Below are 23,876 nucleotides of genomic sequence, written 5' to 3' on the forward strand. Positions count from 1 at the left end.
TCTGTGTTTCCTTCACACATTCCTTCAAATTCCCAAAGGAATTGTACTTTTAATAAATACTACACATACAGAACAGAAAAGCCAAAACAGTGCTCTAGGACAGAACTATGAAAGAAGGAAGTACAGAAGCACATTTCCCCCATTCCAAGGCACATTCTCTTCCTTAAAAATGATAAATGCTTCTGTAAGACTAGCCTGAAATGTACTGGAAATTACAATAGTAATGATAAGTTTAGAGTCCCAAAGGTTACATTTAGGAATAAATTACTCAACCCATGGTAATAAAGTTTAATTTAGAAATATGAAAATTCTTAGTGGTTGTATTTTGATTCTATAGTGATTGTATATGTATATTTAGGGAAATAACCTAATCTGAAAATTTTAAAATGCCTTTTATTTATAAAAGTTGTACAATTTAAGAATGTTTCGCCATAACCCCAAATATTTGTACTGTTGCTACCTTAATTGAGGAGACTATCTTGAAACCTTTAAATTTGCATTCTAGGGAACAGATTTCTTTACCAGTATTTTTTTTCCTAGAGAGAAATAACTTTAAATATTCAAGCAATTTCATTTTTTATGTTTACATTTAGCTGGTTTATTAAAGTACTATATTGAAAAATCACACGGTTTTTTAAAATTGTGGTTAAAAAAACATTAAGTTTGGTTGATCTGCGGTGGCTTCAGGTCCCCGGCTCTTTGGTGGCTCCCGCGCTCTGCTTCTCCCCACTGAGCAGCTGCCTGGTGAAGACGAAGCCATGGCCCTCCGGGTCACCAGGAACACAAAAGTTAATGTTGAAAATAAGGCGAAGATCAGTATGGCAGGCGCAAAGCGCGTGCCTCTGGCCACAACTGCGGCCTCCAAACCCGGGCTGAGGCCAAGAACGGCTCTCGGAGACATTGGTAACAAAGTCAGCGAACAACCACAGGCCAAACTGCCTCTGAAAAAGGAAGCAAAAACTTTGGTTCCTGGAAAAGTTATTGCTAAAAAAATACCTAAACCTCTGGAAAAGGCACCCGAGCCTGTGCCTGAGCCTGTGCCAGAACCAGAGCCAGAACCTGAGCCTGTTAAAGAAGAAAAACTTTCGCCTGAGCCTGTTTTGGTTGATACTCCCTCTCCAAGCCCAGTGGAAACATCTGGATGTGCCCCTGCAGAAGAATATCTGTGTCAGGCATTCTCTGATGTAATTCTTGCAGTGAATGATGTGGATGCAGAAGATGGAGCTGATCCAAACCTTTGCAGTGAATATGTGAAAGATATTTATGCTTATCTGAGACAACTTGAGGAAGAGCAAGCAGTCAGACCAAAATACCTCCTGGGTCATGAAGTCACTGGAAACATGAGAGCCATCCTTATTGACTGGCTAGTACAGGTTCAAATGAAATTCAGGTTACTGCAGGAGACCATGTACATGACTGTTTCCATTACTGATCGGTTCATGCAGAATAATTGTGTGCCCAAGAAGATGCTGCTGCTGGTTGGTGTCACTGCCATGTTTATTGCAAGCAAATATGAAGAAATGTACCCTCCAGAAATTGGTGACTTTGCCTTTGTGACTGACAACACTTACACTAAACAGCAAATCAGACAGATGGAAATGAAGATTCTAAGATCTTTAAATTTTGGTTTGGGCCGCCCTCTACCCCTGCATTTCCTTCGGAGAGCATCTAAGATTGGAGAGGTTGATGTTGAGCAACATACTTTGGCCAAATACCTGATGGAACTAACTATGTTGGTCTACGATATGGTGCACTTTCCTCCTTCTCAGATTGCAGCAGGAGCTTTTTGCTTCGCACTGAAAATTCTTGATAACGGTGAATGGACACCTATTCTACAGCATTATCTCTCATACACTGAAGAATCCCTTCTAAATGTTATGCAACGCCTGGCTAAGAATATAGTCATGGTGAATCGTGGGCTTACAAAGCACATGACTATCAAGAACAAGTATGCCACATCTAAGCATGCTAAGATCAGCACTCTGGCACAGCTAAATTCTGTACTAATTCAAGATTTAGCCAAGGCTGTGGCAAAGGTGTAACTTGTAAACATGAGTTGGAGTACTATAACTGCAAATAAAATTGGCACCATGTGCCATCTGTACATATTAAAAAAAAAACATTAAGTTTAACCATTCTAACCATTTTAAGTCTACAATAAAGTATATTCACATACTAAAAGTCCTGAGAATTTCTGAACATTTTTTTCCTTTGTTTGAATGACATGTTTCCCAAACTTATTTGGCTAAGGAACTATTTTGTCATAAAACCTATAAATGTTGAAGGAAAAAGCATAGCCTCTAAAACATGAGACCACATCTTCTCAGCAGTATCTCCACCCTGGAAGAGTGTTTTTCGACCTGGAGTCTTGATTTGACACTCAACCATCCTCCTTTATACCATATTTTCATATTTACTTTTAGATAGAGATTTCTGTATGCTCCATAAATGTTGTCACGGGATACTCCTTACTGTAAATGTCAAGTTGATTAAACTTTCATTTGAAAGAATGGTAAGGCAAGCCTGATAATACATTTTTCTTAGCTTGGGGTTTGAAGTGATGGCATAAATCCCAGGGGGGAGATCTATGATCCTCCAGGCTAAAATAAAAACTGTTTAGCTATTGCACCTCTGCTATATGTGAGCTATAAGCCCATCTCACACTATGAGAGAAACAAATGACTCAGCTGCAAATGCTTTTAAGTACTAGAGTAAGAACAGCAAAGGCAGGTAAATGAGAGCATTTCTATACACATGCAACATTAATATTGCATCGAAAATCTGAGCCTGTGTGGGCTGTATTTAGAGATACAAACAATAATTCCAGAAAAGACTACATAAAATACAAGATGAATCACTGTTACTACACAAAAGCTTCTGAAATTAGGCACAGAATTTAAGTGAGGAAGGCTTGAGTAGTAACTAGGAAATGACTGATTTTCCACTGGAGATATTTTGTTAATTATTTCAAGGCTCTATAGGCAATTTAACACCTTGTGGGGCTGTCATTATGCTCCATTTACAATAACAGCAATTTCTCTCTCAATATTTGGCAGTGCATAAATCAACTCCTTCCCTCTATGTCTTCCCCAATTATGATTGAATATTTGTACTCATGTCTTACCACTTTAACTAAATTTAAGCTCCTTGAGGGCAGTAGTGATATTTAAATCAATTTGGTATGCCCTTCAGAACAAGACCCAGTATTAAGTACAATTTTTTATGTTTCAGATGTAGAGCATTTTAACTCAACATCTGTATTCATTACAAAGTGATCACTCCCAAAAGTCTAGTTACCATCCATCTCCCTACAGTTGACGCCTTTCCCCCACCCAACCCATTTCCCTCTGGTAACTACCAATCTGTTCTCTGTATCTAGGAGTTTGTTTTTGTACTGTTTTGTCTGTTCATTTATCTTGTTTTTAGATTCCACATATGAGTGAAATCATACAGGATTTTATCTTTCTCCTGATTTCTTCCATTTAGCGTAATGCTCTCAGGGTCTATCCATGTTGTTGTAAATGGCAAGATTTCATTCTTCTTTATGGCTGAGTAAGTACTCCATTGTGTGTGTGTGTGTGTGTGTGTATCTATCTATCTATCTATCTATCTATCTATCTATCTATCTATCTATCTATCTATCTATGTACCAGATCTTTATCCATTCATTCCTTGATGGATATTTAGGATTTTTTTGATACAAATTGGCTATTGTAAATAATGCCACAATGAACATAGGTATGCATATATCATTTTGAGTTAGTGTTTTGTATTCTTCAGATAAATACCCAATAGTGGAATAGCTATATCATATGGTAGTTCTATTCTTTTTTTGAAAAACTTCCATACCATTTTCCATAGTGGCTGTACCAATTTACAGTCTCACCAACAGTGTACAAGGGCTCCCTTTTCTTCACATCCTAACACTTACGATTTCTTATCTTTTTGATAATAGGCCTTCTAATAAGTGTGAAGTGACCTTATTGTAGTTTTGATTTGCATTTCCCTAATTAGTGATGTTGTTGAACATCTTTTCATATGCCTGTTGGCCATCTAAATGTCTTCTCTGGAAGAAACAGGCTATTGAGATCCTTTGTCCATCTTTTTTTTTAAGATTTTTATTTATTGGACAGAGAGAGACACAGCAAGAGAGGGAACACAAGCAGGGGGAGTGGGAGAGGGAGAAGCAGGCTTCCCGCAGAGCAGGGAGCCCGATGTGGGGCTCCATCCCAGGACCCTGGGACCATGACCTGAGCCAAAGGCAGACGCTTAACGACTGAGCTACCCAGGTGCCCCTCCTTTGTCTATTTTTTAAATTGGGTTGTTTGTCTTCTTTTCGTTTTTGTTGTATAAAATAAAGATGTGGTCTTTATGTCTTAGATGTTAACCCCTTGAATATATGATATGTGAATATCTTCTCCCATTCAGTAGGTAGCCTATTCATTTTGATGATGGTTTCCTTTGTTGTGCAGAAGCTTTTTAGTTTGATACAGTCCCTTATGTTTACTTTTGCTTTCATTTATCTTGCCTTTAGAGTCAGATTTAAAAAAAAATTACTTTAAGATCAATGTCAAAGAGCTTACTGCCTATGTTTCCTTCTAGAGATTTAATGTTTTTGGGTCTTTACACAAAAATTAACTCAAAATGGAGTATTAGTGGTTTGATTTCATTCTTTTGCAAGTGGCTGACCAGTTTTCCCAACACTATTCATCCAAGAGATTGTCCTTTCTTCATGGTATGTTCTTGGCTAATTTGTCATAAATTAATTGACCAGATGTGTGGGCTTATTTCTGGACTTTCAATTCTGTGTCATTGATCTATTTTTCTGTCTATGTCCCAGTACCATACTGTTGTGTTTACTATAGCTTTTAGTATAATTTGAAATCAGAGAGTGTGATACTTCCAGATTTGATTTGGTCTTCCTTCGTTTTTTTTAAATTTTAATTCCAGTGTAGTTAACATACAATATTTTATTAGTTTTGGTATAAAATATAGTGACTCAACAATTCAATATATTATTCAGTGCTCATCAAGATAGGTGTACTCTTAAACTCCTTCATCTAATTCACCCATCCCGCCCCCTACTCTCCCCTCTACTAACTATCTATTTGTTCTTTATAGTTGAGTCTGTTTTGGGTTCATCTCTCTCTCTCTTTTTCTTTTTTGCTTCATCTTGTTTCTTAAATTCCATATAGGAAAAAAATCATATGGTATTTGTCTTTCTCTGAGCGTTTATTTCACTTAGCATTCTACTCTCTAGATCCATCCATGTAGTTGCTAATGGCAAGATTTTCTTCTTTTTTATGTCTGAATAATATTCCTATTACATACATATACCACATCTTCTTTATCCATTCATCTATCAGTGGACACAGGCTGCTACCATAACTTGGTTATTGTAAATAAAGCTGCGATAAACATAGGGGGGTGCATGTATCCCTTTCAGTCAGTGTTTCCATATGTTTTGGGTAAATACCCAGTAGTGTGATTACCAGATCCTAGGGTAGTTCTATTTTTAATTTTTTGAGAAGCCTCCATACTGTCTTCCACAGTGGCTGCATCAGTGTGCATTCCCACCAATAATTTACAAGGGTTCTTTTTTTTCCACTTCCTTGCCAACCCTTGTTTCTGGAGTTTTATATTTTCACCATTCTCACAGGTATGACGTTATATCTCGTTGTGGTTTTTGATTTGCATTTTCCTGATGATGAGTGATGTTAAGCATTTTTATATGTGTCTGTTGTCCATCTGGATGTCTTCCTTAGAAAAATATTCATGTCTTCTGGCCATTTTTAAAATTAGATTATTTGGATTTTTGGTGTTGAGTTCCATAAGTTCTTTGCCTATTTTGGATACTAACCTGTCTATACTAACCTACCTGATATGTCATTTGCAAATATCTTTTCCCATTCTGTAGGCTGCCTTTTAGTTTTGTTGGTTGTTTCCTTTGTTGTGCAGAAGCTTTTTATTTTGACGCAGTCCCAATAATTTATTTTTGCTTTTGTTTTCCTTGCCTCAGGAGACAGATCTAGAAAGATGTTGCTATGACCAATGTCAGATAAATTACTCCCTGTGCTCTTTTCTAGGAGTTCTGTGGCTTCAGGTCTCACATTTAGGTCCTTAATCCAATCTGGGTTTATTTTTGTGTATGGTGTAAGAAAGGGTCCAGTTTCATTCTTTCTCATGTAGCTGTCCAGTGTTCCCAACACCATTTGTTGGAGAGACTTTTTCCCATTGTCTATTCTTGACTCCTTTCTTGAAGATTAATTGATGCTATAATTGTGGGTTTATTTCTTGGCTTTCTATTCTGTTCTAGCGATCCATGTGTCTCTTTTTGTGCAGTACCATACTGTTTTGATTGCTACAGGCTTGTAATATAACTTGGAGTCTGGAATTGTGGTACCTCCAATTTTATTTCTCTTTTTCGAGATTGCTTTGGCTATTTGGTATCTTTTGTGGTTCCATACAAATTTTAGGATTGTTGTTCCAGTTCTGTAAAAAATGCTGTAGGTATTTTGATGGAGATTGCATTAAATGTGTATATGGATTTGGGTTCTATAGATATTTTAACAATATTAATTCTTCCAAGCCACGAGCATGGAACATCTTCCCATGTGTTTGTGTTGTCTTCAATTTCTTTCAACAATGTTTTGTAGCTTTCAGAGTACAGGTCTTTCAACTCTTTTGTTAGGTTTATTCTTAGGTACTTTATTATTTTGAGAGCAATTGTAAATGGAATTGTTTTCTTCCTGCTGCTTTGTTGTTAGTGTATAGATATGCGATGGATTCCTGTACATTGATTTTGTATCCTGTGACTTTACTGAATTCATTTATCAGTTCTAGTAGTTTTTTGGCACAGTCTTTAGGGTTTTTTATATGTAGTATCATGTCATCTGCAAATAGTGTTAAGTTTTACCTCTTCCTTACCAATTTGGATGCCTTTTATTTCCTTTTTGTGATCTGATTGCTGTGGCTAGGACTTCAGGACTATGTTGAATAAAAGTGGGAAGAGTGGCTATCTTTGTCTTGTTCCTGACCTTAGGGGAAAATCTCAGTTTTTCTCCATTGAATATGATGTCCCCATTGATATATAATAAGGCCTTAATTATGTTGTGATATGTTCTCTCTAAACCTATTTTGTTGAGGGTTTTATCATGAATGGATGTTGTCCTTTGTCAAATGTTTTTTCTGCATCTATTGAAATGACCATATGGTTTTTATCTTTTCTATTATTGATGTGATATATCATGTTGATTGATTTGTGAATATGGAGCCACCCTTGCATCCCAGGAATAAATCCCACTTGAATGTGATGAATGATTTTTTCAATATATTGTTGGATTCAGTTTGCTAATATTCTGTTGAGGAATTTGCATCTATGTTCATTAGAGGTATTGGCCTGTAGTTCACTTTTTTTGTTGTTGTGTCTTTATCTGGTTTTGGATTCAGGTTAATGCTGGCCTCATAGACTGAATTTGGAAGTTTTCCTTCCTCATCTATTTTTTTGCAAAAGTTTGAGAAGAATAGGTATTAACTCTTCTTTAAATGTTTGGCAGAATTCACCTATGAAGCTGTCGGGTCTGGACTTTTGTTTGTTGGGATTTTTTTTATTGCTGATTTCATTTCAATTTTCATTGCTGGTAATTGAGCTGTTCAAACTTTCTATTTTTTCCTGCTTCAGTTTTAGTAGGGTATATGTTTCTTTGTAGGAATTTATCCATTTCTTCTAGGTTGTCCCATTTGTTGGCATAATTTTTCATAATCTCTTAATTTTTTTTTGGTTTCTAAGGCATTGGTTGTTATTTCTCCTCTCTCATTTCTGATTTTGAGTCTTTTTTTTTTTTTTTAGATGAGTGTGGCTACAGTTTTATCAATTTTGTTGACCTTTTCAAAGAACCAACTACTGGTTTCATGGCTTGATCTCTTCTATTATTTTTTTAGTCTCAATTTAATTTTTTCTGCTCTAATCTTATTTCCTTCCTTCTGCTGGATTTGGGGTTTTGTTCTTTTCTTTCTAGCTCCTTTAGGTGTAAAGTTAGGTTTTTTATTTGAGATTTTTCTTCATGAAGTAGGTTTGTATTGCTATAAACTTCCCTCTTACAACCACTTTTGCTGCTTTCCAAAGATTTTGGATCATTATATTTTCATTTACCTCCACGCATTTTTTTAAATTTCCTCTTTGATTTCTTGGATGACCCATTCCTTATTGAGTAGCATGTTATTTAACCTCCATGTATTTGTGCTCTTTCCAGATCTTTTCTTGTGGTTGATTTTTCATTTTGCATAATTTTTTTTTTTTACTCTCACCTGCTCAACTTGATTATTTTCCATTTCTCTGTCCCCAGGTCACTGATTCATTCTCCTGTTTCTTCCATCTTGCTATTTATTCCATCTAGTGTATTTTTAATTCCAATTATTGGGTTTTTCATCTCTGGTTCTTTATCTCTTTGCTAGGGGATGTCCTCACTTTCATTGTGTTGATTGTGTTGGAGTCAGAAAAGATCCATGGTATAACTTTGATTTTTTTTTTAATTGTTGAAACTTGTTTTGTAACCTAATATGTGATCTTTTCTGGAGAATATTCCAAGTACACTCAAAAAGAATGTGGATTCTGCTGTTTTACTATGGAATGTTCTGAATATACCTATTAAATCCATCTGGTCCAGTGTGTCATTCAAAGCCACTGTTACCTTGTTGATTTTTCTGTTTAGATGATCCGTCCATTGATGTAAGTAGATGTTAAAGTCCCCTATTATTATTGTATTACTATCAATTAGTTCCTTTGTATTTGTTACTAATGCTTTATGTATTTGGGTGCTCCCATGTTAAATACATAGATATTTACAATTGTTATGTCTTCTTATTGGATGGTCCTCTTAATGGGATTATAGTGTCCTTCTTTGTCTCTTATTACAGCCTTTGTTTTAAAGTTGATTTTGTCTGATGTAACTCTTGCCACCCCAGCTTTTTTACACATCCATTTGCATAATACATGTTTCTCCATTCCCTCATTTTCCTCTTTTCTTCCCCCATCCCCTCACCTTCAATATGCATGTGTCTTTACGTCCAAAGTGAGTCTCTTATAAGCAGAATATAGATAAGTCTTGTTTTTTTTTAAATCCATTCCATCTCCCTATGTCTTGATTGGAGCATTTAGTCCATTTAAATTCAAAGTAATTATTAAAGGTATGTATTTATTGCCATTTTGTTATTTGTGTTTATTTTTGTGGATCTTCTCTGTTCCTTTCTACCCTTACTCTCTTCTCTCACTGTAAGTTGGCTTTCTTTAATGATATACTTGGATTCCTTTTTATTTTTTGCATATCTAGAACTTATTTTGGATTTATGGTTACCAATAGATTTGTATATAACATCTTTGGCAAATAGCAGTCTATATTAAGTTGATGGTCACTTATGTTTGAACCCATTCTTTACTCCTGTCCCTTGGCCCCCCCTGTTTTAGGTGTATGGTGTCATACTTTACATCATTTCATTTTGTGAGTCCCTTGACTGAATTTTATAGATATACTTATTCTTACTACTTTTGTTCTTCCTACTTATCTTACTCTCACGTATGATCTTTCCTTTCCACTCAAAGAGTCCTCTTGAACATTTCTTGAAAGGCTGGTTTAGTGATCACAAACCCCTTTAACTTTTGTTTGTTGGGAAACTCTATCTCTCCTTTTGTTCTGGGTGATAGCCTTTCTGGATAGAGCATTCTTGGCTGCAGGTTTTTCCCTTTCATCACTTTGAATATATCATGCCACTCCCTTCTGGCCTGCAGCTTCTGCTGAAAAATCCACTAATAAGTCTTACGTAGTTTCCCTGTATGTAACTGTTCTTTTCTTTTGCTGCTTTAAAATTTGTTTCTTTATTGCTACGTTTTGCCATTGTAATTATTATGTGTCTTGGTAAGGACCTCCTTTGGTTGATTTTGCATGTGCTTTTCCCCATAAATCTTTAAAAAAATAATAATCCTAAAGATACTCTTTGGACTTGAAAAAAGAGAGAAGGACATCCCTTAACAAAAAGATTTAAAAAAAAAAAATCAGAGATGAAGAACCCAATAATTGGAATTAAAAATACACTAGATGGGGGCACCTGGGTGGCTCAGTCATTAAGCATCTGCCTTTGGTTCAGGTCATGATCCCAGGGTCCTGGGATCAAGCCCCACATTCAGCTCCCTGCTCTGTGGGGAACCTGCTTCTCCCTCACCCACTCCCCCTGCTTGTGTTCCCTCTCTTACTGTGTGTCTCTCTGTCCAATAAATAAATAAAATCTTTAAAAAAAATATACACTAGATGGAATAAATAGCAGGATTTCTGTGCTTCCTAGATCTGAATTTCTGTTTCCTTACTCAATTTCAGGAAGTTTTCAGCTATTATTTCTTTAAGTAAAATTTCTTTCCCCTTTTTCTCTCTTCTGGGATCCCTGTAAGGCAAATGTTATTATACTCAATGAAGTCCCCAAGTTCCCTGAGTCTGTTCTCATTTTACATCATCTTTTTTTTATCCTCTCATCTGCTCAACTTGATTACTTTCCATTACTCTGTCCTTCAGAGTAATGCGTTCATTCTTCTGCTTCATTCCATCCTGCTATTTATTCCACTTAGTGTATTTTTAATTCCAGTTATTGGGTTCTTCATCTCTGATTGGTTCTTTTTTATCTCTTTGTTAAGGGATATCCTCCACTCTTAAGTCCAATGAGTATGTTTATGATCATTATTTTTTAAAAGATTTTATTTATTTGAGAGAGAGCGTGTATGCCTAAGCAGGGGGAAAGGCAGAGGGACAGGGAGAAGCAGACTTGCTGCGGAACAGGGAGCCCAATGTGGGGCCTGATCCCAGAACTCTGGGATCATGACCTGAGCTAAAAGCAGACGCTTAACCAACTGAGCCACCCAGGCACCCCAATCATTACTTTAAATTCCCTACCAGGCATATTACTTCTATCTGTTTCACTTAGGACTCTTGTGGTTTTTGTCTTGTTCTTTCGTTTGGGACATATTCCTCTGTCTCCTCATTTTGTCTAGCTCTCCGTGCCTGTTCCTCTGTGTTAGGAAAGTCAGCTACCTTGCTTGCTCTTGAAAGTAGTGGACAGGGTATCCGCTTTTAACAAGGTGGTGTGGGTCCTCTTCCACGAGAAGGGGGGGACATGCAATTGCTGCTGAGACATGCACAGTGGACATGCAGCTGCTGCCAAGACTGGGGTGGCCAGGCTGCTCTGCAAAGCAAACGTGGGCGGGGCACACAGTTTTAAAAAGGTGCACAAGTCCTCTGTGGGAGGTGACCAGCCACCACTGCTAGACCAAGGCTCTGTAAACCCCACAGTTGGGAGATGTGGTGTTGGCAAGGTTTGTGCAGACCTTCTGGGGGAGGGCACCTGCAGCACTGGGACTGAGACAGACACAGTGGGGGGTGAGGATGGTTTAAGCAAAGTAGGTAGTGAATACTGGGGCTGTACTGGTTCCTGCAGGTGGCCATGTGTTTATTATAGGGGGCAGGGGAGGAAAATGGTGACTGCTAGCTCCCTTGTTTCTGGAGAAGTCACTTAGCAAACTCTGAGATTAGTAAATAACTCACCTTCCCACATGCCCCAGGCGTTTTTCAAACCACTGCTTCTATGTTTGTTTCCATGGGCTGTTTGTTGTTCTGTGTCTTTAAGGTGGGGACCCAGCTTCCTCTCTCCCAGAGGAGGTATGTGGTGTATCATATTGATTGATTTGAGGATGTTGAGTCATACTTATATCCCTAGAATAAATCTCCTTGGTCATGATTGTATAATCCTTTTAATATATTTTAAAATTTTCCTTGCTAATATTTTGTTGAGGATTTTTGCATCTATGTTAATCAAGGATATTGGCGTGCGCGCGCGCGCGCGTGTGTGTGTGCATGTGTACGTGGGTGGGTGGTGTTCTTGTTTGGTTTCAGAATCAGGGTAATGTTGACCTCTTAAAATATATATATGGAAGCATTCTCTCCTCTTCAGTTTTTTGGAAGAGTTGAGAAGAATTAAATTTTCTTTGGATATTTGGAAGCATCCATCAGTGAAGCCATCTGGTCCTAGACTTCTGTTTGTTGGGAGGGTTTTTATTACTGTTTGAATCCTCCTTACAAGTAATCAGTCTATTCAGGTTTTATACTGCTACCTGATTCAGTCTTGGAAGATTGTATGTTTCTAGGAATTTATCCATTTCTTGTAGGTTGTTCAATTTCTTGATGTATTATTGTTCATAGTAGTCTCTTTTGATCCTTTGCATTTCTGTGGTATCAGTTCTAAGTTCTTCTCTTTCATTTCTGATTTTCTTTATTTGAGCCCCTCTTTTCTTCTTGGTTAGTCTAACTAAAGATTTTTTTTTAAAGATTTTATTTATTTATATGAGAGAGAGAGAATGGTAGAGAGAGAGCATGAGAGGGAGGAAGGTCAGAGGGAGAAGCAGACTCCCCGCTGAGCAGGGAGCCCGATGCGGTACTCGATCCCAGGACTCCAGGATCATGACCTGAGCCGAAGGCAGTCACTTAATCAACTGAGCCACCCAGGCGCCCCCTAACTACAGATTTTTTAAATTTTGTTTATCTGTTTAAATAACCAGCTTTTAGTTTCATTGATCTTTTCTATTGTTTTTTTTTTTAGACTCCATTTCATTTATTTCTGCCCTGATCTTATTTCCCCTTTTCTATTAACTTTGGGTTTTATTTGTTCTCTTTTTTCCTAGTTCCTTTAGACCTAAAGTTAGATCATTTATTTAGGATTTTCTTGTTTCTTGAGGTAAGCTGGTATTGCTATGAACTTCCCTCTTAGAACCACTTTTGCTGCATCCCATAGGTTTTGTCCTTGGGTATTTTTATTTCACCTTTGATTTCTTTGATCCATTGGTTGTTCACTGTCATGTTGTTTATCCATATTTTTATGGCTTTTCCAGTTTTCTTCTTGTAATTTATTTCTAGTTTTATACCAATGTGGTCAAAGAAGATACTTGATATGATTCATTAAATACTAAATTATATTAAATATTCTTTAAATATTAAATTTAGAATGACTTTATGAGAGGTCTGATTAGAAATGCATCAAAAAGTGAAATTGTTTCAAACTACTCTGATGTTTTACTCTCCCTTCATGCTTGCCTATCCAGTTACAGTAACTCTTTGGTAGGTACTCAGTAAAGGCTCTCTATGTTAAGAGCTGTACTTTCTACAAGAGGCTTTTCCCACTGTCTTTGTCTAGCACAGTGCCTGGCATAGAACAAACACTCCAGAATTCTTTATTTTGAATGAATGAAAGAAACCAACACCTTGCATTTGTATAGTTTGTTTAATGTTGGAACATTGTTGTCACACACATTATTTTCATTTAGTTTATTTTCTCACTCAGTAATGTTATTGGAAAATATGGGAGTTGACAAGTAGTAGGTATTAACCATTCAAAGAAAATCAGTGATAGCTTTTACAATGAAAGAATACCAACTCTATTGGAGAAAATATCATAGCCAAGGAACTTTAGAATTTTTTAGAAAAGTGTCAAAAATTTGTTATGCATTAACAGATATTAGAAATAACATTTATTGTAAGTAGATGTTTAATCCTTAAACCACTCTGTTAGATTGACAGAAATTAATGTTGGCAAGACTAAGGTCTCCAGTAGTGGTGTGACTTGCCTGAGGTCTTGTAAATAAAATAGAGATGCCTGAGACTAGAACGTGGGATTTTTCTCTTGTAGGATAGCATTTATTCTTTTCCCCCAAGCTGATCAGGTGTGGAAGTTCTTTTTGCTTCAGCCAACTTCAGGTTCAGGGTGAGCTCAGATCTGAGAGAGCTTTGAAGCACAAAATGTTCATGGGCTGTTCAGAGTTAATACTGAGGATGAAAAGCAAAACAAAAGGTGAAACTTGGATGAATAAAGCAAAAGATTAAGAGGGAGTGGTTTTCTTGATCATAGTGGAGCATGGAGGAAAATATTAGGGGAAGAGGTTGAGGGTAGTCTTGATGCTGACACACAGACTCCTGAACACTAGTGAAAATGATTCTTGTGTGTGCATGAGAAAGAAATGGAGGGGGGATAAAATTATAAACTAGCAATAGCAAATTTTCTCTGCATTTCCCTTGGACTGTATTTATGTTTGTGCAGAGAGACTTTTCTGTAAGGTATTCTTCCTACTTCCTGACCTTCAGTCAAACCCAATTCAAAGCACAATATAGTGAAAAAAAAAACTATTGAATATCTGAATCTGAAACTCCTGACAGGTATTGTAAAAACTGATCTTGAGTATGTTCAGCTGCCCAGTAGAATCCCCATTTGGGAATTCCTATATCAGAAAAACTTCTTTGTAAAGCAGAAAGCATTTATCTTCATTTTATAGCTTGCTGAATAAAATTTAAACCCTTTGTTACATGAAATATATATAAGCAATAAATATTGATAAAAACATTTAGCATCTTTCAATTTATTTTTCCTTCTCTCTCCAAGCCCTTCCCCCCTGCCACAATGAAGAATCTAATAAATACCACAGCTTAAGATTTTCTGTTTTATATTATTTCTTAGGCATGATGTGGAACGTTTACCTAATTGAACTGATGTTGTATAATTAAGTTTATGCTGAATAAATTTGGTTATGCTTTGATTCTATAAGTTACCATAGCTCTCAATTCAATATATGATAGGTATTTTATTTTGCACTAAATTAATATAAATTATTTTCATGTGTACTATAAGGCTATTACATATATATTAACATAAAATACTTAAAAAATTCTTCATATGAATAGAATATACATAGAAGTTTGGAAGTATGGGTTCTTATGCTGAAGGTATTCAAACTATGTCATGCTTTGCATAATTTAAAAGCAAAACAAAATAAAGCCAAATTAAAACAAAGTAACATAATTTGAAGCTTACATTTCATTAGAAGCCACAGTGAAAATAATTGACTTTTGCAAAATCCTAATGTTCTACACATATTTGAGTTCTTACTTTGAAAGTGATGATTTTGGTCACTGGATCTGAACTAAGTTTACTGTGGTTGGATTCTTTTGTGGCCCAATTATTTTTTTAATTAATATTTTAATGAAGTATAGTTGATACAATGTTACATTAGTTTCAGGTGTTACAATATGATGATTCACCAACTCTATGTTATGGTATGCTCACCACAAGTGTTGTTACCATCTGTCACCAGACAACATTATTGCAATATCATTGACCAGTTTCCTATGCTTACCTTTTCTCCCTATGATTGATTCATTCTGTGATTGGAAGCCTGTACCTCCCACTCCCCTTTATGTCCATCCCATCATCATCTTCCCCTCAGGCAACAACCACTTTGTTCTCTGTATTGATGGGTCTGTTTTCAGCTTTTCTTTCTTTGCTCATTTGTTTTGCTTTTCAGATTCCACATATAAGTGAAATCACATGGTGTTTGTCTTTGTTGGACTTATTTCACTTAGCATAATACCCTCTAGGTCCATCTGTGTTGTCACAAATGGCAAGATTTCATTTTTCTTTATGGCTGAGTAATAGTCCATTGAATATATAGACAACATCTTCATTTATCAATGGACACTTAGGTTGCTTCCATATTTTGGCTATTGTAAATAATGCTGTAGTAAACATAGACCTACATGTATGCTTCAAATTGGTGTTTTCATTTTCTTTGGGTAAATACCCAGTAGTGGAATTACTGGATCACATAGTATTTCTGTTCTTAATTTTTTGAGGGACCTCCACACTGATTTCTACAGTGGCTGTACAAATTTACATTCCCACTAATAGTGCATGAGAGTTTCTTTTTCTCCATGTCCTTGCCAACACTTGTCATTTCTTATTTTTTTATGCTAGCCATTTCGACAGGTGTAAGGTGATATCACATATTAGTTTTGATTTATATTTCCTTGATGATTAGTGATGTTTAGCATCTTTTCATTTATCTGCTGGCCATCTGTATGTCTTTGGAAAAATGTCCATTGAGGTCTTCTGCCCATTTTTTTAAATCAATTGCTTGGGATTTTTGGTGTTGAATTATATCAGTTCCTTATATATTTTGGATACTAACCCCTTATCAGATACGTCATTTGCAAATATCTTCTCCCATTCAGTAGGTTGTCTTTTTGTTTTGTTGATTGTTTCCTTCACTGTGCAAAAGCTTTTTATTTTGATGTAGTCCTTATAATTTACTTTTGCTTTTTTCCCTTGCCTAAGGAGACATATCTAGAAAATGTTGCTAAGGCCAATATCAGAGAGATTACCTCCTATGTTTTCTAGGAGTATTATGATGTCAGGTTTTTAATATATTTTGATCTTATCTTAGTATGTGGTATGAGAAAGTAGTCCAGTTTCATTCATTTGCATGTAGCTGCTTAGTTTTCCCAACACCATTTATCGAAGAGACTGTCTTTTCCTCATTGTATATTCTTGCCTCCTTTGTCATAGATTAATTGACCATATAATTCTGAGTTTATTTCTGGACTTTCTTTCCCATTCTATTGATCTATGCATCTATTTTTGTGTCAGTACCATACTATTTTGATTACTACAGTTTTTTAGCGTATCTTGAAATGTGGGATTGTGATACATCCAATTTTTTTTATTCCTCAAGATTGGTTTGGCTATTCAGGGTCTGTTGTGATTCCATAGAAATTTTAGCGTTGTTTGTTCTGTGAAAAATACTGTTGGTATTTTGATAGGGATTGCATTGAATCTGTAAATTGCTTTGGGTAGTATGGACATTTTAACAGTATTAATTCTTTCGATCCATGTACATGGAATATCTATCCATTTGTTTGTGTTGTCTTCAATTTCCTCCATCAGTGTTTTATAGTTTTCAGGGTACACGTCTTTTACCTCCTTGGTTAAGTTTATTCCTGGGTATTTTATTCTTGGTGCAGTTGTAAATGAATTTTTTTTCTTAATTTCTCTTTCTGTTGGTTTGTTATTAGTGGACAGAAACTATTTGCTATTGTGGATTTCTGTATATTAATTTCGTATCCTGCAACTTTACTGAAATAATTTATTCTAATAGTTTTTTGTAGAGTCTTTAGAGTTTTCTATGTATAATACCATGTCATCTGAAAATAGTGACAGTTTAACTTCTTTCTTACCAATTTGAATGCCTTTTATTTCTTGCCTAATTGCTGTGGCTAGGACAAAGGAGTAAGAGTGAACATTCTTGCTTTTTTTTTTCTTTCTGATCTTAGAGGAAAAGCTCTCAGTTTTTCACCATTAGGATCTTAGCTGTAGGTTTGTCATATATGGTCTTTAATATGTTGAGTTATGTTCCCTCTAAAATCATTTTGTTGATAGTTTTTAAAATGAGCAGATGTTGAATTTTGTCAGATGCTTTTTTTGCATTTATTGAGATGATCATATGATTTTTATCCTTCATTTTGTTAATGTGGTGTATCATGTTGATTGATTTGTGAATATGAAACCATCCTTGCATCACTGGAATAAATCCCAGTTGATTGTGTTGGATAATTCTTTCAATATATTGTTGAATGCTGTTGGGTAATATTTTATTCAGAATTTTTGCATTTGTGTTCATCAGGGGTATTGGCCTATAGTTTTTCTTTTTTCCTTTTTGTAGTGTCTGTCTGGTTTTGTATAAGGGTAATGCTCATTTTGTAAAATGTCTTTGGAAGCTTTTGTTTCTCTTTTGTTTAGAATAGTTTGGAAAATAGGAAATAACTTTCTTTCTTTCTTTCTTTTTCTTTTTTTGGTGTTAACTCTTCTTTAAATGTTTCATAGAATTCATCTGTGAATCTACCTATTCTTGAGCTTTGTCTGATGGGAGTGTTTTGATTGCCAATTCAATTTTGTTACTAGTAAATGGTTCAGATTTTCTATTTCTTCCTGATTCAGTTTTGGAAGATTGTATGTTTCTAGGAATTTATCCATTACTTCTAAGTTGTCCAACTTTTTAGCATATAATTTTTTTAGTAGTCTTGTGTAATCCTTTGTGTTTCTGTGCTGTTGGTTGTTACTTCTCTTTATTTCTAGTTTTATTTTGGTCTAATATCTCTTTTTCTTGATGAGTCTGGCTAAATGTTTATCAATTTTGTTTATCTACCTAAGAGTCAGCTCTTGGTTTCATTGATCTTTTTTCTTTTCTCTTGGTTTCATTGATCTCTTTTCTCTTCTCTTCTCTTCTCTTTTATTTCTTTCTTTTCTTTCTTTCTTAGGGGGATGAGGGACAGAGAGAGAGAGAGAAAATCTTAAGCAGGCTCCATGCCCAGTGTAGAACCCATTGCAGGGTTCAATCTCACAATGCTGGGATCATGACCTGAGCCAAAATCAAGAGTCGGATGCTTAACCAAGCCACCCAGGTGCCCCTGTTCTATTTTCTTTTTAGTCTCTGTTTTGTATATTTCCACTCTAATCTTTAGTATTTCCTTCCTTCTCCTAGCTTGGGACTTTGTTCTTCTTTTTCAAGTTCCATTAGATTTAAACTTAGGTTATTTATTTGAGATTTTGCTTCAAATCATGTTTCATGAAGTTGGCCTGTATCACTATAAATTTCTTTCTTAGAACTGCTTTTACTGCATCCCAAAGATTTTGAGCCATTGTGTTTTAATTTTCACTTGCCTCCATGTATTTTTTATTTCCTCTTTGATTTCTTCATTGACTCATTGGTCATTTAGTAGCATGTTGTTTAACTTCCATGTCTGTGTTTTTTCCTGTTTTTTTTCTTATAATTGATCTCGAGTTTCATACCATTGTATGGAAAGATGCTTGATATGATTTCAGTATTTTTGAATTTATTGAGACTGTTTTCTATTCTGGAGAATGTTCCATGTGCACTTGAGAAGAAAGTGTATTCTGTTGGTTTGGGGTAGAATGTTTTATGTATCTGTTAATCCATCCAATCTAATGTGTCATTCAAAGATGTTTCCTTCTTCAGCCTTGATGATCTATTTGTTGATGTAAGTGGGGTTGCTAAAGTCCCCTACTATTATTGTATTACTGTCAATTTCTCTCATGTCTGTCAATGCCTGCCTTTTGTATTTACATGCTTCATTGTTGGGTGCATAAATATTTACAATTGTTATATGCATTTGTTGGATTGATCTCTTTATCATTATGTACTGCCTTTCTTTTTCTCTTGTTATTCTCTTTGTTTTAAATTCTTTTTTGCTAACATAAGTATTGCTACCCTGGCTTTTTTTTTTTATTATTCTAAATATGGAACATCTTTTTCCATTGTTTCACCTTCAATCTGTATGGGTCTAAGTCTGAAGTGAGTCTCTTTTAGACAGCATAGAGATGGGTCTTATTATTTATTCATTCAGCCTGCTTTTTTGATTGGAGCATTTAGTCCATTTACATTTAAAGTAATTATTGATAGATATGTACTCATTACCATTTTGTTTATTGTTTTCTGGTTGTTTTTATAGTTCTGTGTTCCTTCTTTTCTTGCTCTCTTTCCCTGTGAATAATGATTTTCTTTACTGTTATGCTTGGTTTTCTTATTATTTTTGTGTGTATCTATTATAGGTTTTAGCTTATGATTACTGTAAATTTCATACATAACATCCTAAGTGTATAGCAGTCTGTATTAAGTTGGTGGTCACTTAAGTTTGAACACATTCTAAGAGAACTTTATTTTACATATATATATTACATCTTTTTATTTTGTGAGTCCCCTAATTTTTTTAGATATAATTGACTTTACTACTTTTGTCTCTTAACCTTCATATAGCTTTATAAATGACTGCTCTACTACTTTGTTTGCTTTTACTCATGAAATTTTGCTTTTCATAATTTTCTTCTCATTATGGCCTTTCCTTTTCCACTTAAAGAAGCCCTTTTAAAATTTCTTGTAAGGCTGGTTTAGTGGTGATGAACTCCTTTAAGTCTTGTTTGTCTGGGAAACTTTATTTCTCCTTCCATTCTGAATGATAACATTGCCTGGTAGAGTATGTTTGGTTGTACTTTTTTTCCTTTCAGCACTTTGAATATAATACTCCCTTCTGGCTGCAAAGTTTCTGCTGAAAAATCAGCTGATAGCCTTATGGGGTTTCCTTTCTATGTAACTTTTTGCTTCTTGATTGCTGTTTTTGAAATTCTCTATATTTAATCTTTGACAATTTAATTATTATGTGTCATGATTGGAAACTCCTTGGGTTTATCTTGTTTGGAATTCTCTCTGCTTCCTGGACCTGGATGTCTGTTTCCTTCCCCAGATTAGGGAAGTTTTCACCTATTATTTCTTCAAATAATTTTTCTGTGCCTTTCTTTCTTGCTTCTCTTTCTGGGACACCTAAAACGTGGATGTTTGTTTACTTGATGTTATCCGTGAGATCCTTCAACCTATCTTCCTTTTTAAAATTCTTTTTTGTTTTTGTCATTCAGCTGGGGTGCTTTCCATTGCCCTGTCTTATAGATCACTAATTCGTTCTTTTGAATCTTTTGATTCCCTCTAATTTTGTTGTTGTTATTGTATTATTCAACTCAAGCTGGTGTTTCCTGGAGTGTATCGTGCAGGGGGCACCCTGGCAGAACAGCTAGAGCTGAGGCAGGTTGGGGGTTCCAGGGTGCTCTGCACTGGGGATGTCCTGGCAAGTTGTCTGGAGCTGATGTGGTATGGGCTTGGTATGTTCCAGGGTGCTTTTTGTCTGTGTCACCTTGGTGAGATGGCTGGAGCTATAGTAAGCACTGACCAGTAGTATCCTGATATGTGCTGTGCTAGGGCCACCTTTGTGGAATAGCTGGGGCTGGAGTGGGCTAGGGGCCCTGGGCTTACTGAGATGGTAGGCTAGCCATGGTGCCCAGAACCTGCTCCCAGCTGTACTATCAGGTGGAAGGTGAACATAAACTGTCATGCTCACCAGCCCTCTAACCCAGAGAGTTCTAGCACCTCCCCTGATGTTTGCCAGCATTCTAGATCTGATTTCTTTATATTATATTTGCCCTTTTAAACTTTTTTTTTTCTTCTGTGACCCAGGACAAATGAATCTGCTCATGATTCCTCAGTGCTATCCCTCCTCACTGCAGTTTGCAGCATCAGGGATGGGGCTTCTCTTCATTATTGTGTTTTCGTGTCTCTTATTGTTCTCTATGTGGTCTCCCTATCTTTTGTTGTGCAGAAGCTCTTCAGTCAGCCCTTAATTCTTTTTCAGGAGAAATTCCTCTATAAATAGGTAAAGATTTGGTGTGTCTGTGGAGAAGCTGAGTTCAGTGTCTTCCTACATTGCCATCTTGGGCCAGAATCTGTTGTGTCCCATTTATGAAAATTAGCCATATGCAACTGCACAGGTAGAATCCACTTAAAAAATTAAAGTTAAAATATTATTGATTAAATATTAAAACAAAATAATTTTGCTCCTCAACAGCAAATGAATTGGCAATCTGAATAAAAGTTATAAAAATGGTGAAATGTTTAGGTAACACAACTTATTAAGGTGTGTTTGGTTATTTAACTTTATCTGTAGGCCACCAGGTCCTATCTACCAATTCAAGGGTAGGTCAGTCCATTGATTAAACTGATTTATCAACTTAACTGATTTAGAAAAACACCACTATCTCATGATTAACAAATGCTTACTGCACTGACATAGCCAAATGAATATACTGAATCTTGCCGTGTTATACACTAGAAATTTATGAGATGAAGCAGTGAGATAATGTAAAAGAACCTCTGGACTGGGTGTCTAGGCCTGCTTTACCATCTCTTTTCTCTCAACATAGAAATGCGCTTAAACTCTTCCATAAATGTAATAAAAAATGGGATGTGAGGGCGATCTGTCTGTAACATCTGTCACCCCATTGATCACCAGGGTGGATTCAGCTCATCTGGCTGGCTAGGCAGGTTTCCCTTCCTCCCTTATCACTCCATGCACATCCCTCCCAAAGCTGTGCACTCGGTCAAAGAGGACAACCTTCCCCAATAGAGGAGGACCATTCTTTGGTCAAGGGTATATTAGTAGCTGCACTCCCCTGCTAGAACCTCTAAACAAGCTTTCAAGGTCCATTTGTAGGAGAAGGTAGGGTAGTCAAGATTCCAAAATTCCAGACACATCCAAATGAGGCACTGCATGTGGCAGTCTGCCTTCTCTAAAGAAAAAGAAAGAAAAAAATTTTTGACTCATATATCCTATTCTAGTACCACCATATTATTCTCTTTCTTACTATTTATTAGTTTGCTAGGGCTGCCATAACAAAATACAACAGATTGTGTTACTTGAACAAAAGAAATTTATTTTCTCAAAATTCTGGAGGGTAGAGTTCATGATCAAGATATTAACAGATTTGGTTTCTAGGGCCTTTCCTGTCTTGTATATGTTTGCCTTGCTTTGTCTTCATGTGCGTGTCCCTCTGTCTGTGTCTATGTCCTAACCTTCCTCTTATGAGGACACCAATCATATTGGATTAGGGCCTACCCACCCCAATGATCTCATTTCATCTCAATCATTAGAGGCATTGCTTAGAGATAGTTTGGGTTTGGTTCCAGACCATTGCAATAAAGTGACTATCACAGTAAAGCCAGTCATATAAATTGGTTTCTCATTGCATATAAAAGTTATGCTTATTCTATGCTATAGTCTATTAAGTGTGTAATGGCATTATCTCTAAAAAATGCACATACCTTAATTTAAAAAATACTTTATTGCTAAAAAATGCTAAACATCTTCTGAGCTTTCAGCAAGTCATAATTTTTGCTGGTGGGGGGTCTTGCCCCAATATTGGTGGCTGCTGACTGATCAGGGTGGTGGTTGCCGAAGGTGAGGGTGGCTGTGGCAATATCTTAAAATAAGACAACAGTGAAATTTGCCACATCAGTTGATTCTTCCTTTCATGAACAATTTCTCTGTAGGACGTGATGCTGTTTGATAGCATTTTACCCCCAGTATGACTTCTTTCAAAATTAGAGTCAGTGGGACGACTAGGTGGCTCAGTCATTAAGCATCTGCCTTCAGCTCAGGTCATGATCCCGGGGTCCTGGGATTGAGCCCTGCATTGGGCTCCCTGCTCAGCAGGAAGCCTGCTTCTCCCTCTCCCACTCCCCCTGCTTGTGTTCCCTCTCTCACTGTGTCTCTGTCAAATAAATAAATAATATCTTAAAAAAATTAGAGTCAGTTCTCTCAAGCACTACCACTGATTATTAATTAAGTTTATGTAGCATTAAAACCCTTTATCATTTCAACAATCTCCACAGCATCTTTACCAGGAGGAAATTCCATATCAAGAAACCACTTTCTTGCTTGTCCATGAGAAGCAGCTCTTTATACCTTCAAGTTTGATCATGAGACTGCAGTAATTCAGTCACATCTTCAAGCTCCACTTTTAATTCTAGTTTTTTTGTATTTTGCTATTTCCACCACATCTGAAGTTACTTCTTTGACTGAAGTCTTGAGACCCTCAAAGTCATCCACGAGGGTTGAAATCAGTATCTTCCAAACTCCTGTTCATGTTGATATTTTGACCTCTTCCCATGAATCACAAATGCTCTTAAGACATCTAGAATGGTGAATCCTTTCCAGAAGGTTTTCAACTTGCTTTGCCCAGATCCATCAGAGGAGTCATTACCTATGGCAGCCACAGTCTTACAAAATGTATTTCCTAAATAAGATTTGAGTGTCAAGATTACTCCTTGATCCATGGTTACAGAATGGATGCTGTGTTAGCAGGCATGAAAACAACATGAATCTCACTGTACATCATCAGAGTTCCTGGGTGACATGATGTGTTGTCAATGAGCAGTAATATTTTAAAAGAAGTCTTTTTTTTCTGAGTAGTAGGTCTCAACAGTATGCTTAAAACCTATATATGTATTAAATACATTTTCTTTATTCATCATCCATTGATGGAATTTTAAATTTTTTCCACATCTTGGCTATTGTAAATAATGCTGCAGTGAGCATGGAGGTGTTTACCAGCACTTGTTATTT

The 23,876-nt window shown here is 36.2% G+C and overlaps 1 pseudogene; it reads left to right on the forward strand.

The window, feature by feature from the left end:
• Nucleotides 1–672: 672 nt before the first annotated feature.
• LOC112813686 (G2/mitotic-specific cyclin-B1 pseudogene) lies at nucleotides 673–2,093 on the forward strand (annotated as a pseudogene).
• Nucleotides 2,094–23,876: the final 21,783 nt, after the last annotated feature.

The sequence above is a fragment of the Callorhinus ursinus genome, unplaced genomic scaffold (genome assembly GCF_003265705.2).
Source record: "Callorhinus ursinus isolate GAN/ISIS: 27379988/994484 unplaced genomic scaffold, GSC_fseal_2.0 scaffold6, whole genome shotgun sequence".
Classification (NCBI taxonomy): Eukaryota; Metazoa; Chordata; class Mammalia; order Carnivora; family Otariidae; genus Callorhinus; species Callorhinus ursinus.